The sequence below is a fragment of the Cyprinus carpio genome, chromosome B20 (genome assembly GCF_018340385.1).
Source record: "Cyprinus carpio isolate SPL01 chromosome B20, ASM1834038v1, whole genome shotgun sequence".
Classification (NCBI taxonomy): domain Eukaryota; kingdom Metazoa; phylum Chordata; class Actinopteri; order Cypriniformes; family Cyprinidae; genus Cyprinus; species Cyprinus carpio.
Genome location: NC_056616.1, coordinates 8,504,279 through 8,517,461, shown reverse-complemented (window position 1 = coordinate 8,517,461; position 13,183 = coordinate 8,504,279).

The following is a 13,183-nucleotide window of genomic DNA, read 5'->3' as shown; positions in this document are numbered from 1 at the left end:
TCTGCACCTGTATGCCACTCATCTGCTGTACTTGAATACACACTTAAAGAGACAGTAATGCTCAAATTTACCCAAAGAAGATATTTTGAAGAATGTTGGTAGCTAAATGGTTTTGGGCACCTTTGACTTACCTATTGACAAAAAATTACTATTGAAGTCAATGGGACTTGATACTGTTTGGTTACTAACTTTCTTCAAAATTATTTTTTTTGGGTAAAGTACCCCTTTTTAAAAGTATGAATTTAAAGGTCACCTATTATTCCCCTTTTGACAAGATGTAATATTTGTCTTGGGTGTCCCCAGAATGTGTCTGTGAAGTTTAAGCTTAAAATACCCCACCGATTATTTAATATAACATATGGAAAATGGTAATGTCATTTTTGGGGCGTGTCTAAAAAAAGAGCTGTTACGGTGTGTATCACTTTAAATGCAAATGAGCTGCATATTCCCGCCCCGTCTCCAGAAGAAGGCGTAGCTTATATGTCTCTGCTTTGTTAGCTAAGCACTATAACAACATGACATTCACAAAGCGGTCTGGAGTGAAATAATTTGAGCAGACATAAACGTATTTAGGTAGATATTGATGTGCATTACCTTCAAAAATAAAAGTAACCCACTGCGTCCTCAGTGGCTCAGATGAGAAAATGGCGACTCTTATGTTCAGTCTTCCATCCAAACAGAGCACCAGGATTGCTTACGCGACATTGTTGATGTTACAGCTGGTCGAGTGCAGAGAAAATGGATGACAGCATACAACCAAAGACAACTCACTGAGGGCGGAAACTACAGTAATGCAGGACTGTCAGTCAACAGCCGTGGGCGGGGCCAAAGCAATGTGACATCATATTACTCAGAGAATCAAAGCGGCAGATTGTTTTGTTTTAATGGCGATTAAAAAATATGAAGTAGGTGGATTTTTATCACTGTAGGGTGGTTGTGTTCATACAGCACACATTTATGTTCAAAAGTAGATTTTGCATAATTGGTGCCCTTAATTTCAGTATGTCAAAACATCAAACTAAAGACCCATTCACACAAAGAATCATAACTATAAAGATAACTATTTAACATTATCAACACCCACACCGGCGTACAATAACGATCTGTTTATTATAATTATAAGCTTGTGCTGCAGTTTTGTCATCTGTTGCTTTAAATACTCAAGCTCTTTAAAGAAGGATGGATTCCAATTGGCTGTCAATGTTCTTTTTGGCTTAAAAATATCATTCTGAAAGTGATTGAAATGATATAATTTCTTTGTGCTGTTTTGGACTCTGCTATCCTTTTACATTTAGAATAATTCCTCAAACTGTTCTCATTAAAGTTATAGTTTCTTGGTGTGAACGGGCGATAAGAGTTGTCTTTGAACTAACTATCTTCATTTTTCTTATGCATCATTGAATCTGTATGATGGCTGTGAGCAGAGAGGAAGATGTAGAAACTGTCAGAGAGAAACCCACAGACACACTGAGACACTAACATCAGGATAAGGATTAAGAAGCCTGAGGACAGTTTCTTACATAACACTGCTGACAGGCAATGTGTGTGTGTGTGTGTGTGTGTGTTTGCATACAGTATGACAGAGTGCAACACAGTAAACCCACCATTAAAAGTTGTGCACAAAAGCCCTGAAACACATCATGCATAAAAACCTTTCAGAGAGATTTTGTAATAGATTGCTTCATAAAACGTTTCTTCATGCATCAGCCCTGCGAGGCACAGAGGAGGGGTTTCCCCAGCACAAACACAGGATCAACACATGCATGGAATATGTATGGGTTTACAAATTTATATATATTATATTCAAAAAAATACATTTGCATTACATATATAACAATAATATGTGGTACAGATACATGATAAATACTGTATTTTTGATCAAATAAATTCAGCCTTGGTGAACATGGACTGCTAAAAAAAACCTTACCAACCTCAAACTTTTGAATGGTCTTCTTATACATTTTTACTTTTTGACATCTCTTTAATATGTCACAAAGCTGTCAAAATGATGCATTTAAAAAAGATTCTAAGAATATTTGATTAGCTTGCTCAGCAGTGTACTTTTCTGTTTGAGAAAAAGGCAGAGTGACAGGGATACAGTGAAAGGAAGAAGAAATGAAAGCAAGAAACAGCCCTGAGGGTTTCCGCCTGATCTGGAAAGCCTGGGATCCCTCTGCAAACCGCCGCACCTCCTCCTGCCTGCAGTGCTTTAGTCTTTGATTTCCCCCCTTCTTTGTGAAGCTGACAGATGTCCCCCCCCACCACCACCACATCTGCAGTTTTCCTGGGGAAGCGCTCCTGAACTTAGGCTCTGTGTCATAAAGGATAGTAAAGGATGTTCTCCTCTGCTGAACAAAGACACACACACACACACAGAAATGCTGCAGAGGATTCATGCAGCACAGAAATGCTGGGATACCCCAGTTTTTTTTCTTTTAACACTGTGATAAGTGAATTAATTATTAAGAGAATATCCGTGGGATGTTTGTCCCAGCTTCTGTAATTTAAAGGTCTGTTTGTTGCTCCAGTGCTGTTTGAGGAATGAAGCTCAGAGAGCTGCTGCAGTCATCTTCACACAAAAAAACACATGCAAAACACACAGACACATTCAAAGTGTTTAGAAATATATAAATAAGTCACATGCTTATTGTAGGTAAATAAAAGTATACATGCTGAATGTGTAAACACATGTATTATTATTATTATTATTATTTGACCTTCTAACTCTAGAACTCTCTATTCTAATTCTTTTTTATCTGTTTTATTTTTTATTTAAAACAACAACACTTTACCCTTTAAGACTTGCACTCTATTTTTTTTCTAACTGCTTATTTTCTTTAAAAAAGCCTTCAACACTAGCTTTCGCTATTCTTTTTATTTATTGTATAATTTTATATATATATATATATGCATATGCACGTATATTTTTTTTAAAATATGTAATGTTTGTATATTAAATCTATATTATATAAATTATCTGAATATAAGTATATACATGTAAATACATGTAAATATTTTCAAAATATATACTGTGTGTGTCTTTATATATACATAATAAATATACACAGTACACACAGAAATATTGTGTAAACAAAAACTTTTATTTTGGATGCGATTAATCGTGATATGTGTGTGTGTGTGTGTGTGTGTGTGTGTGTGTGTGTGTGTGTGTGTGTGTGTGTATTACAATTAAAATTAACTATTTTCTTTTTGAATATATTTTAAAATGTCATTTATTCCTGTGATGTAAAGCTGAATTTTCAGCATCATTACTCCAGTCTTCAGTGTCACATGATCCTTCAGAAATCATTTGGTGCTCAAGAAACATTTTTTATTATTAAAGAGTTAAAAACAGTTGTGCTGCTTAATATTTCTGTGGAAACTGTAATATATTTTTCATTAATCTTTATTATATAGAAAGTTTATATGAGCAGCGTTTATTTGAAATAAAATTTTTTTTGTAGTATTATAAATGTTTTTACAGTCACTTTTGATCATTTCAATGCATCCCAGCTGTATAAAATTAATTTCGTAAAAGAAAAGAACAATACTGACCCCAAACTTTGTTTATTGTTCATAAAATAAATGTTTTGCATGCTTGGCCAAAGAAGAATCTCACGGTTTGGAACGATATATTAAAGTAAATTTTGATTTTTTTTAAACTTATGTTAAAAGAATGTCAGAAAATTAAATTAAATTAAATTAAATTAAATTAAAAGCTATTAATACATAGTAAAAAAACTACTTTTCACTCAGAAATTGCTAGTAAATTTCACAAATAATTACAAAGAAATGGCAGCTAACACAGAAATCCTGGAGTAGAAAGACTGAATTAGTATTTTCTTGTAAAATGTACTTCACTAATCTTCTTTTCACAGTGTATTCTACTTCTCAGTTCTATGTGACCCAATGTGAGGTTGTGGATGTAAGATGACTGTCAATGCTCAAAGAGGAAGTCTGAGTGAGATGACAGTTATGCCTTCTGCTGACAGAGGACAAAACAAGTCAAGCAGACAGCTGGAGACACTGCTGACACTTCGAGTCACTCTCCTGCTGCAGTGACCGCTGTGGAGGTGAGAGCTCATGAAGAGAGAAAGTGCTGAGCTGGGATCCTCCTGCCAGGGATTTCCTCGCTCTGATGTCCTCCCCCCATCCCGCACTCTAATCTGGATTTATGCCTCCTCAGCGGGGAACGCTGGGACTCGATGCTGCGGCCTGCATAAACGACTGCAGAGCCGTCAGACCGGCAATGCTTTGCAGTGGCAATAAAATGCTAATGGTAAGCAGCGCAGCGCTCACGTGACACATGAGTGAGATGGAGCAACGAGATATTGCTGTTTATGACGGGCAGATGCAATTTCCTCTCTACGGTTATAAACCAGAGTGAACAAAATCCAACTCGAGGCGAATGAAGTATGTCAATTTATGTCCACGTCCTGCAGTCTAATCAAACTGTGTGAGTCTTTCCAAGCGCTGGTTTATAGTCTTCAGAAGCGCTCGGCCCATTTTCCTGCCAGTTTGGCTTGTATTGATGGCGTCTGCAGATCTGTGGAGCGCTGAGGCATACGGAGCTGACGCTGCCTTTTGATGGAGCGATGGCATAATGCTGTTTCTGCAGTGCGAAAGGGAGGAGAAGTTGCTCTTGTGTCTTAATGACTAAAGATGCAACTCTGATAAAAATAATTCTGTGGTGTAGTAAATACTACTGTGAGATTTACAGAACCTCAGACACTTTTATCTTCTGAGACGGACAATACACACATACAGACATCTCCTGCGTCAGGTTAGCAATGGGCTAAAATTCAGATGAGATGGAGCATAGGGCACACCAGCTGTATCTTTAGAGATCCAACTAACACTTGGTATTAATTCATGCATACTTAGATTGTAAGGGCTTATAGGGAATATCTGTTTAGGTCAAGTGGATGTTGTTCGACCAACCTAAATAGGGTGAGCCTAACCTCTGTTTACTGTAATATTACTCTAGCTAAGTGTACATGGGGAAACCATGGCATGACCAAACCAAAACTACTATCAAAGAAAGTAATGTTGGGCGGCTTATATCTATAGTAGTGGTCATGACCTCTGACTAGAAATAATGTTGCTTTATTCAAGGGTGTACAAATCTATAGGGGTTAATTAAAAGTACTTTTAGAATGAGCAAGCATCGGAGCGGCCGTCTAAATTATTATTCAATTACCTCTGTCTAATAACCAAGAATGTGACCGTAAGATACGCTAAGGCCAAAGCGATATCTTTGAGCAACATGAGCACCCGAATAAACGAGTACAGTAATATTAAAGAATAAATAGAATAAACAGATGTCTAGATAAATTATCCTATAAATGACCAATAATAACTGACATTCTAACTCAAATGCGAGGTCATAACAAAATGGAGTCAGATTTGAATTTAACCTTAATTTAATAACTTTGAGCGCTGAAATGATCGAAAACACAGGAAACCTTCATCCACCACTGGATACCTCTGTTGGCCCAGAAAAACAAATGTAATTTCTACATGAAAAAAGTTAGTTCAGTTCAGTAATAAAAAATAAAAAAAAGAAAAAAGAAAAAGTAAATTCTATATTGGTACTCAGATCAAGTTTGTAGAAGTTAAAGGGTTAGTTGAAAATGAAAATTCTGTCATTAATTACGCACCCTCATGTCGTTCCAAACCTGTAAGACCCTCGTTCATCTTCGGAACACAAATTAAGATATTTTTGATGAAATCCAAGAGCTTTCTGACCCTCCCATAGACAGCAAGGATCCTACCAAGAACAAGGCTCAGAAACATAGTAAAGACATCGTTAAAATAGTCCATGTGACATCAGAGGTTCAACTGTAATTTTACAAAGCTACGAGAATACTTTTACTACTAATTTATTCAACAATTCTTCTCCCCGAGTTTTTGGAGAGTAGTACCCCAGAACATAATCAGCCTAATCAACGTTGTTTATGTTCAGTAGACAGCGTGCGCATGCTGAACATAAACAACACTGATTACATTCTTATATTCTCATAGCTTTGTAAAATTACGGTTGATCTATGGCAGGGTCAGAGAGCTCTTGGATTTCATCAAAAATATCTTAATTTGTGTTCTGAAGATGAACATAGGTCTTACAGGTTTGAAACAACATGAGGGTGAGTAATTAATGACAGAATTTTCATTTTTGGGTGAACTACCCCTTCAATTGTATATGTGAAATTAAATATACTTATGTAATATTTACTTAATTGCTTTATGAATGCTAAGTTCAATAGTAAGTAGATTGTACAGAGCAGTAGCATTAAAATTTACTTAAAATGTGTTACAAAGATTGTTTTTAAGCAAGTGAAATCCTACAAGTTATTTTTTTCAGTGTATTTAGACAATAAATAAATGCTGATGTTTAAGAGAGAGAAAGAAAGTTACCAGTGTAAGCTCAGTGATGACCCTAAGAATGCTGTTTTAACATTAGGCAGAAATTCAATGAGATCTCACAGGAAATGTGACTATTTTACAGGGTGGAGATTTCATGAATTCGTATAATGTGAAATCATATTAAAACATAATATTTAGAAGAAAAAAAGTAAGCATGAAGGTCCTTAGGGTTAGTACTTTTAGGGTTAGGGTTGTACTTTTCTACAAATTGAACATTTTCTTACAAATTCATATAAAAGACAAAATAACTTACCTATGTAAGAGGGCTGATAAAAGTAATCTTAAGTACAACTTTAATATCAATTAAAATGGTTATACATTTTCATTATATTGTAAATAACATGCAATTTTCTGAAAACTAAATTAGTAAATTATTTCTGTAAGTATTCTTTTTTTTTAAAGTATGCTATGTGTATCCTAATTCATTCATTCATTCATTCATTCATTTAGTCAGTCAGTCAGTCAGTCTCTATTTAATTTGATATTTATTTAATGTATATTGATAGAAAATCACATAATCATAGATCAGATTTTCAGTCTATTTATCTTTTATCCTTGGTGGTTGCAGAAATGGCAAAAAAAAAAAAAAAAAAAAAAAATTCACCATGTCATGCATTATTCATTTGACCTCTTGACAATAACAAACAAATTTCTTGAAGGTTAAGCACCTCCTTTCGCTGACCATTTGACAAGCAAACATTCAGGCCCACTTTTGTACCCTATTCATGGAAAGTGTCTTTTACGTTCTTCCACTGTGGAAACAATGAGGACACACAAACTTTGAAAGGCAAATTCTTCTGCATGGCTGAGGCAAATGCAATGACTTAATGACTTAATTTCCACATAAAAACCAGCAGATGCATCTATATTGCTTATCTATATCAACAAAAACAAATGGGGTCACAATATTTCTGCATGCAAAATCTGCTTTGTTTGATTAATCTAAATAAAGCTAAACTCCAGCAGAATCTCATTTTATTTTCATTTAACTGCAATTTTAACCAGCCTCAGTTGAACAAAAACCTCCATTGCCATAAAAAAATCCTATCATTTCTCATTCTGAGAATTTTCCTTTCCAGTCCTCCTGCAAAGACAATAAAGAAGTTCATTTATATTCTCTAATACAATGCGATTTAGAGCCAAAGTGTTGCCACTAAATCTCTTCTGCATCCTGAAAACTTGCAAAGTAATAACAAACTTTTACTATTTGACTTTCAGGCAAAGTGGCATGGAAATGTAAAGCATCCCTTTCTGTTCCAGACCTTTGTTTTGTGCTCAGCCTCTCATTTCCGCAGCTTTGAAAGCATCTGAACACGCTCTCCGGCTTATAAATAAAAGAAGCCGCTGTAGCGGGAACTCGCTGTAACTCAGAGGGACAAGCAACCGAGGGAAAACCCAAGCTAGCAGACTGTAACATACACCACAGTCTAAAATTTCTGATTTAGTGCGCTAGTCAGATTTCCTTCAGCCATTCGTCTTCCAAAATCTACAAATAGATAAGTGACACTGTTGCATGCTAGCCTGCTATTTGGCTAATAACTGAATAGCCTAATCAACTAATGAGTCACTGGATCCCAAAAGATAAGAGTTTAAAGGTAGCCGGTAGATGCTATCTGCTCAATGATGCAGGATTCAGAGCTTTAAGCTAAAGATGTGTACATTTAAAGAGCTATATTTACAGTAAGTGTACGCTTTATCTCACCTGAGACCACTGAGATGGAAATGAGTGACTCATCTGCTGCTCTTTGACTCTCCTCTTAGTATGAAAATGGAGAGACTAAAATAAGTATGTTCAGCTGTGTCTAGCAATGTGTCACTTCTGACCAGTGGTGGAGCTTGTGGGTGCAAGTGAGAAAGACTCTGTGCTACAGAAAACGGATAAAGAGTTTGTTGTATGTGCAAGTCATTATGATTTTTTGATGTTTTCTTTATGAAAAACTTTTATGCATTTTCACTTTTATGCAAAACTTTTATATCACTTTCCATCAATTATCAAGTAAAAATAACAACATATATTATAAATTTTTGTCTTGGTGGTTGATGGAAAATGTTATAAAAGTTTTGCATCAAAGTGAAATACATGTGAGCTTACACAACCTAATCCAATGCTATCTCACAACCAATTCGTACATATTTTAAGAGGTGGATAATTCGTATGAATTCGTACGACCTCACTCTTACGATTTTGTATGATTTTTCTACAAGTTTAGGGGCGGGGTTAGATGTAGGTCTTTCGTACAAATTCATACGAATTGTGCAACTCATAAAATACGTACGATTTAGCACAAATCATACGAATTAGCCACCTCATAAATTATGTATGAATGCAGTGATCTCGGGCTGACCTAATCATTGTTTTCAAAAAGGTTTTTAAAAATACTTTTGAAATATACAAATATGTTTTTGCTTCTTTTTGTTTTGTGAAAGGTTGCACCAGTTGATTTGATTTTTGTGTAAAAGTTGTGTACATATATATATATATATAAACAGTTATATTAATATAAGCAGTATTTTTTAAATAAACAATAATAAAAGGTTATGGCAAACTACATTCACTAACAGCTACTTCATAACTACTTAATAATATCAGGACAGATGTATCACCCTGAAATTACAGGACAGCTGTAATATTTAAATATTATCACAATGAATTTTAATTCAGAAATAAAACATGCTCATCATTGAAGGATAATTGTGATTTTAATGGTAAAAAAAAAAAAAATGTAAAAATAGTCAAGTGAAAACACTGGTTAACTGGTTAATGAGAAATTCCCCTACAAAACAAGATGACAAACTAATAGCCTAACTCTAATTTAACAGTAAAATACTGTTAAATGTACTGTTTTTAGAAGTGAAAAAGAAAGAGTAATCTTATAATTTACAGTTGTAAATTTAAAGCTGTAATTTGACATTCCCAGAATTCCCTATTTGAAATTAAGTTTCTTCTTAATTTTGTCTTATCAAACATGTAGCTACATTATGATTTATGCTAACTATTGCCTTATTTTAGTGTTCGTGTTATGATGGTGTTTTTTTGTTATATTTGTGTGTATGACATTGTGCTGCACTTATATCTACCTAATAATTACCTCAACGTGGAAAAAATTTTTGTGATTAATTTGATTCATCGTGTCTTTTTATTTACCTCTTGTGTTTTTAAGATAATTGTCAGCATATTATACATTTAAAATCAGATTTTAGTAATTTTGTATATTAGCATTATTTGAGTTAACAAAATAACATGCTTTTTTTTTTACTGTAAATTTAAGTTCAATTACAGTAAAATTTAAGCTTTTTACAGTTCTGGCAACCTCAGCTTGTTTGTAAATTTCACAGGTTTTCATTATTCTGTTTAACTATGAAGACTGTTTGAGTGCATTTCTGAAGGCATGGACATCATGTTTCTGAACACATATCATTTGATAAATAGTCTAAAGCTAAAGATAAACCGTAGACTGATGGAGGAAATTCTGAGTAGCCTTTCACAACTATAATGCATGCATTAAGTTCCTGGAACACAGACATCTTTCCCTATTCAATTCAACATTGTGCTTTTTCACAACAAATATGCAACTAAAAATAGAATCCATAAGCATCGCTGCATTCTAAACATTTCCATTTCAAAAAAGGGATGTGGAGAAGTTCCTCTATTCAGCTGCAGGTTTGAGTAAACACAAAGCTCTGATCCAGCCTGTCCTTGAGCGTGTGCTTCGCAGCAGCAGACTACAGGCTTCCTCCTGCCCTGCAGGCCAGCCAACACTCAAACAACCAGGTGAAGATGGAGAGAGCGAGGGATGCTGTTTCTTTATTTCTCACTTCTTTTCTGTCAGGGTTACGTAAGAGTCCGAGGCACATGAAGGGATGTTGGCTGTATGGGTGCTAACAGCTAATCTACTGTATAAACAGTTAAACCCCCAGTCTGTAGAGATAAACAATAATGATGCAGCAGAATAAAAATATATTTGTAAAAAATGGGACATATAGAGTGGGTTCATGTTGAAAATGATAATCTAAACTGAACCTGGTAATAAACTGAAAGTTTTAGGATTAACCAAAGAATGTGTAAGTAACTAAAATGAATAATAAATAAATGTATTCATTTTATTCATATTACTATTTATAATAAATAATAATAAATAAAGATTCTACTCTAGAAAAAGTCCAATGAAAGTATTTTTTCTTTTATTGTACTATGAGATGACATTCATTTATGTGCATTCTGAAGCTGTAAAGCTTATTCTGATCACTAATCTCAAATATAACAACATTAAATATGTATAATGAGTATAGGGTATGCATACAGTGCAGATTTAATTATAGCAATTTTATCTCACAATTCTATCTTTTTTTATTGAAAATGCAGGTTAACATTTTGTTCAATTCTTACTTTTTTCCCTCTCAGAATTGTGAGTTTATATCTTTCAATTTTGGGGGAAAAAATATAATTTTTAATGTGTTTTAATTAATATAAAACATACATTTTCAATTATTAAAAAAAAATAAAAAAAATTAAAAAAAAAAAAAAACAATTGTAAGAAAAAGTCATAATTGTGAGAATGTAAAAAATGTTAGCTTTTTATCGATTTTCTTTTTTTACTATTATTCCATTGCAGAACTAAGCAACTGTACACACACACAGTCAGATTTTGCTTTACAATGTATGCTCAGTTCTTAAAGATAAGATGGAACAAACTACCGCAAATGGCGAGATTAAAAGATACTGTAGTATGAACGATTACAGAGACTTTTTTATTGCTCATAACTTCTGAAGAGAAATATCGCAGACACTGAACAAGGACTTGTTACACATGCAAATGGAGTACAAGGCTGCCCTTTTGGCTCATGTCCTAAAAAGGGAAACCAAAACATTTCAATCGGTAGTTCATATCATGCTGATATGTGTTTCCAGTAAGTTTGTTTTTGTTAGCTACTTGATGCTATGAGCTTGTGATTGGGTCTCCGGGAGTTTGGGCGAGATTTTGATACGGCAGCTCCACCTCACGAACATTACTGCACAAACTCTGGCTCCACAAATGGGACATTTGGGAAAAAAAAATTCTAGTGGAAGGAAATAGCAACACATCTTCCATCTTTTTTTTATATACAGTCATGGTTTGGCTGTACGCATATGATAAGTGTTTGCATCCAAACTGAAGTAGACTGGGTAACTGTTCTTTTGTATGTACCTCGCTGGTTTGCTATCTGTGTCAAAGGTTTGTCAGCAGTATCTTAATCAGCAGACTGGGGGCCTGTCGAAGCATCAGGGGTGTACAGTGCCAGGGATATAGTTTCAAGATTTTCATCATGTTTTGTATTGTTCACGGGCCATGACTCGGCTCATCTGGCCTGTGTGTCTGACCCACAGTTGAACTAGAGATTAAATGTTAATTAACTCTCTATTTTGGTATCCCATGTAGTCCTGCTGAACAAATCGAGCCTTTTTCGAACAGACAAGACATGAATATTCAATGTGGAGTGCTGGTAAGGGGCAAAACAGGGTTGTCTAAAATCAGCTTGAACTTTTTTTTAACCACGTAAACTTTGACTGACAGGTTCTTTCAGACACACACAATTTGATTCATGCATAGCCTTGTGGCAACTCCCCACATGCACTGTTCTTAATATAAGGTAATTATTATTGCCATTTCCTAACCTTGGGTGTTCATTCTTGAGCTGCATTGTGACTGACAGGATCCCTAGTGTTCACTAAACCCATATAAACAAAACACGAACATCACATAAAAGATTCTCATTCTGTGTACATTTCCTCATTTGGAAGAACCTGCAAAGTCATCAAACACAGAGGACACACATACTATAGGAATTTGTGGTTTGTCATTTTTGGGTGAACTAACCCTTAAAACGAGCAATTAACAAATGATGTGTTCAGAGCAAGACAAAGCAATTAACAAATGATGTTTTCAGAGCAAGACAGCAAAACACAGCAAACAAAAATCAGCAAAACATCCTAAATCCTACCAAAAATGAAACTGAACATGCAGCTCAGTAATAAATAATGCTTGATCTCAGTCACAGCTGCTCAAAGTCGAGCCACCCGAGGCCACATAAGTGCCGTCATGCATCTCTATTCTCTCCTGGAACACAAATTAAACATCATCAGTCTGGGTCAAGAAGAGTTCACAAGACTCTTGAATATATTATTGAGAAATAAAACTTTTCCTGGAGTTTTTAAACAGAAGCTTGTTTAAAATAGATAGGAATGGAAGTGTCCTCTCGAAGACACTTCCCTGATAACACTGAAGCAAGATGTCCATTAGTGCTAATCTATGGCTTTTGAGGAGCTCCACAAACGGTTGGCCGTGTCCGTTGATGGTTTCAATATGATTTCCATATCAGTTTCTCTGTACGGCGTAACAGCGACACATGCCTGGCCTGCTTTGAGGTATGAGGACAGGTGTTGCTTTACATACCTCAGTCAACTCGCTGAGAGATCGCCTGCCTCATTTGTGTAGGAAGCTCGACTCAGGACACAAACCTTAGATTTGTGCCAAATTTTGAACAGAATTGGTTTGGAACATTACTTAACAGGATTTTAATGGATATAAAACAGCCCATATTAGGCAATGGTACACTTATTTCAAATGCTGCTAATTTAGACATTTTAAGAACTTTTTAAAGTGATACTTACATTTTTAAAAGGTGAAGTGTGGATAGTTTGCTCAATGTTAAATTACTTGCTTTCAACTCAGTGTGTAAATACAGAACCATTCACAGGTTTTTTCTTTTCCAGAAGTTGTTA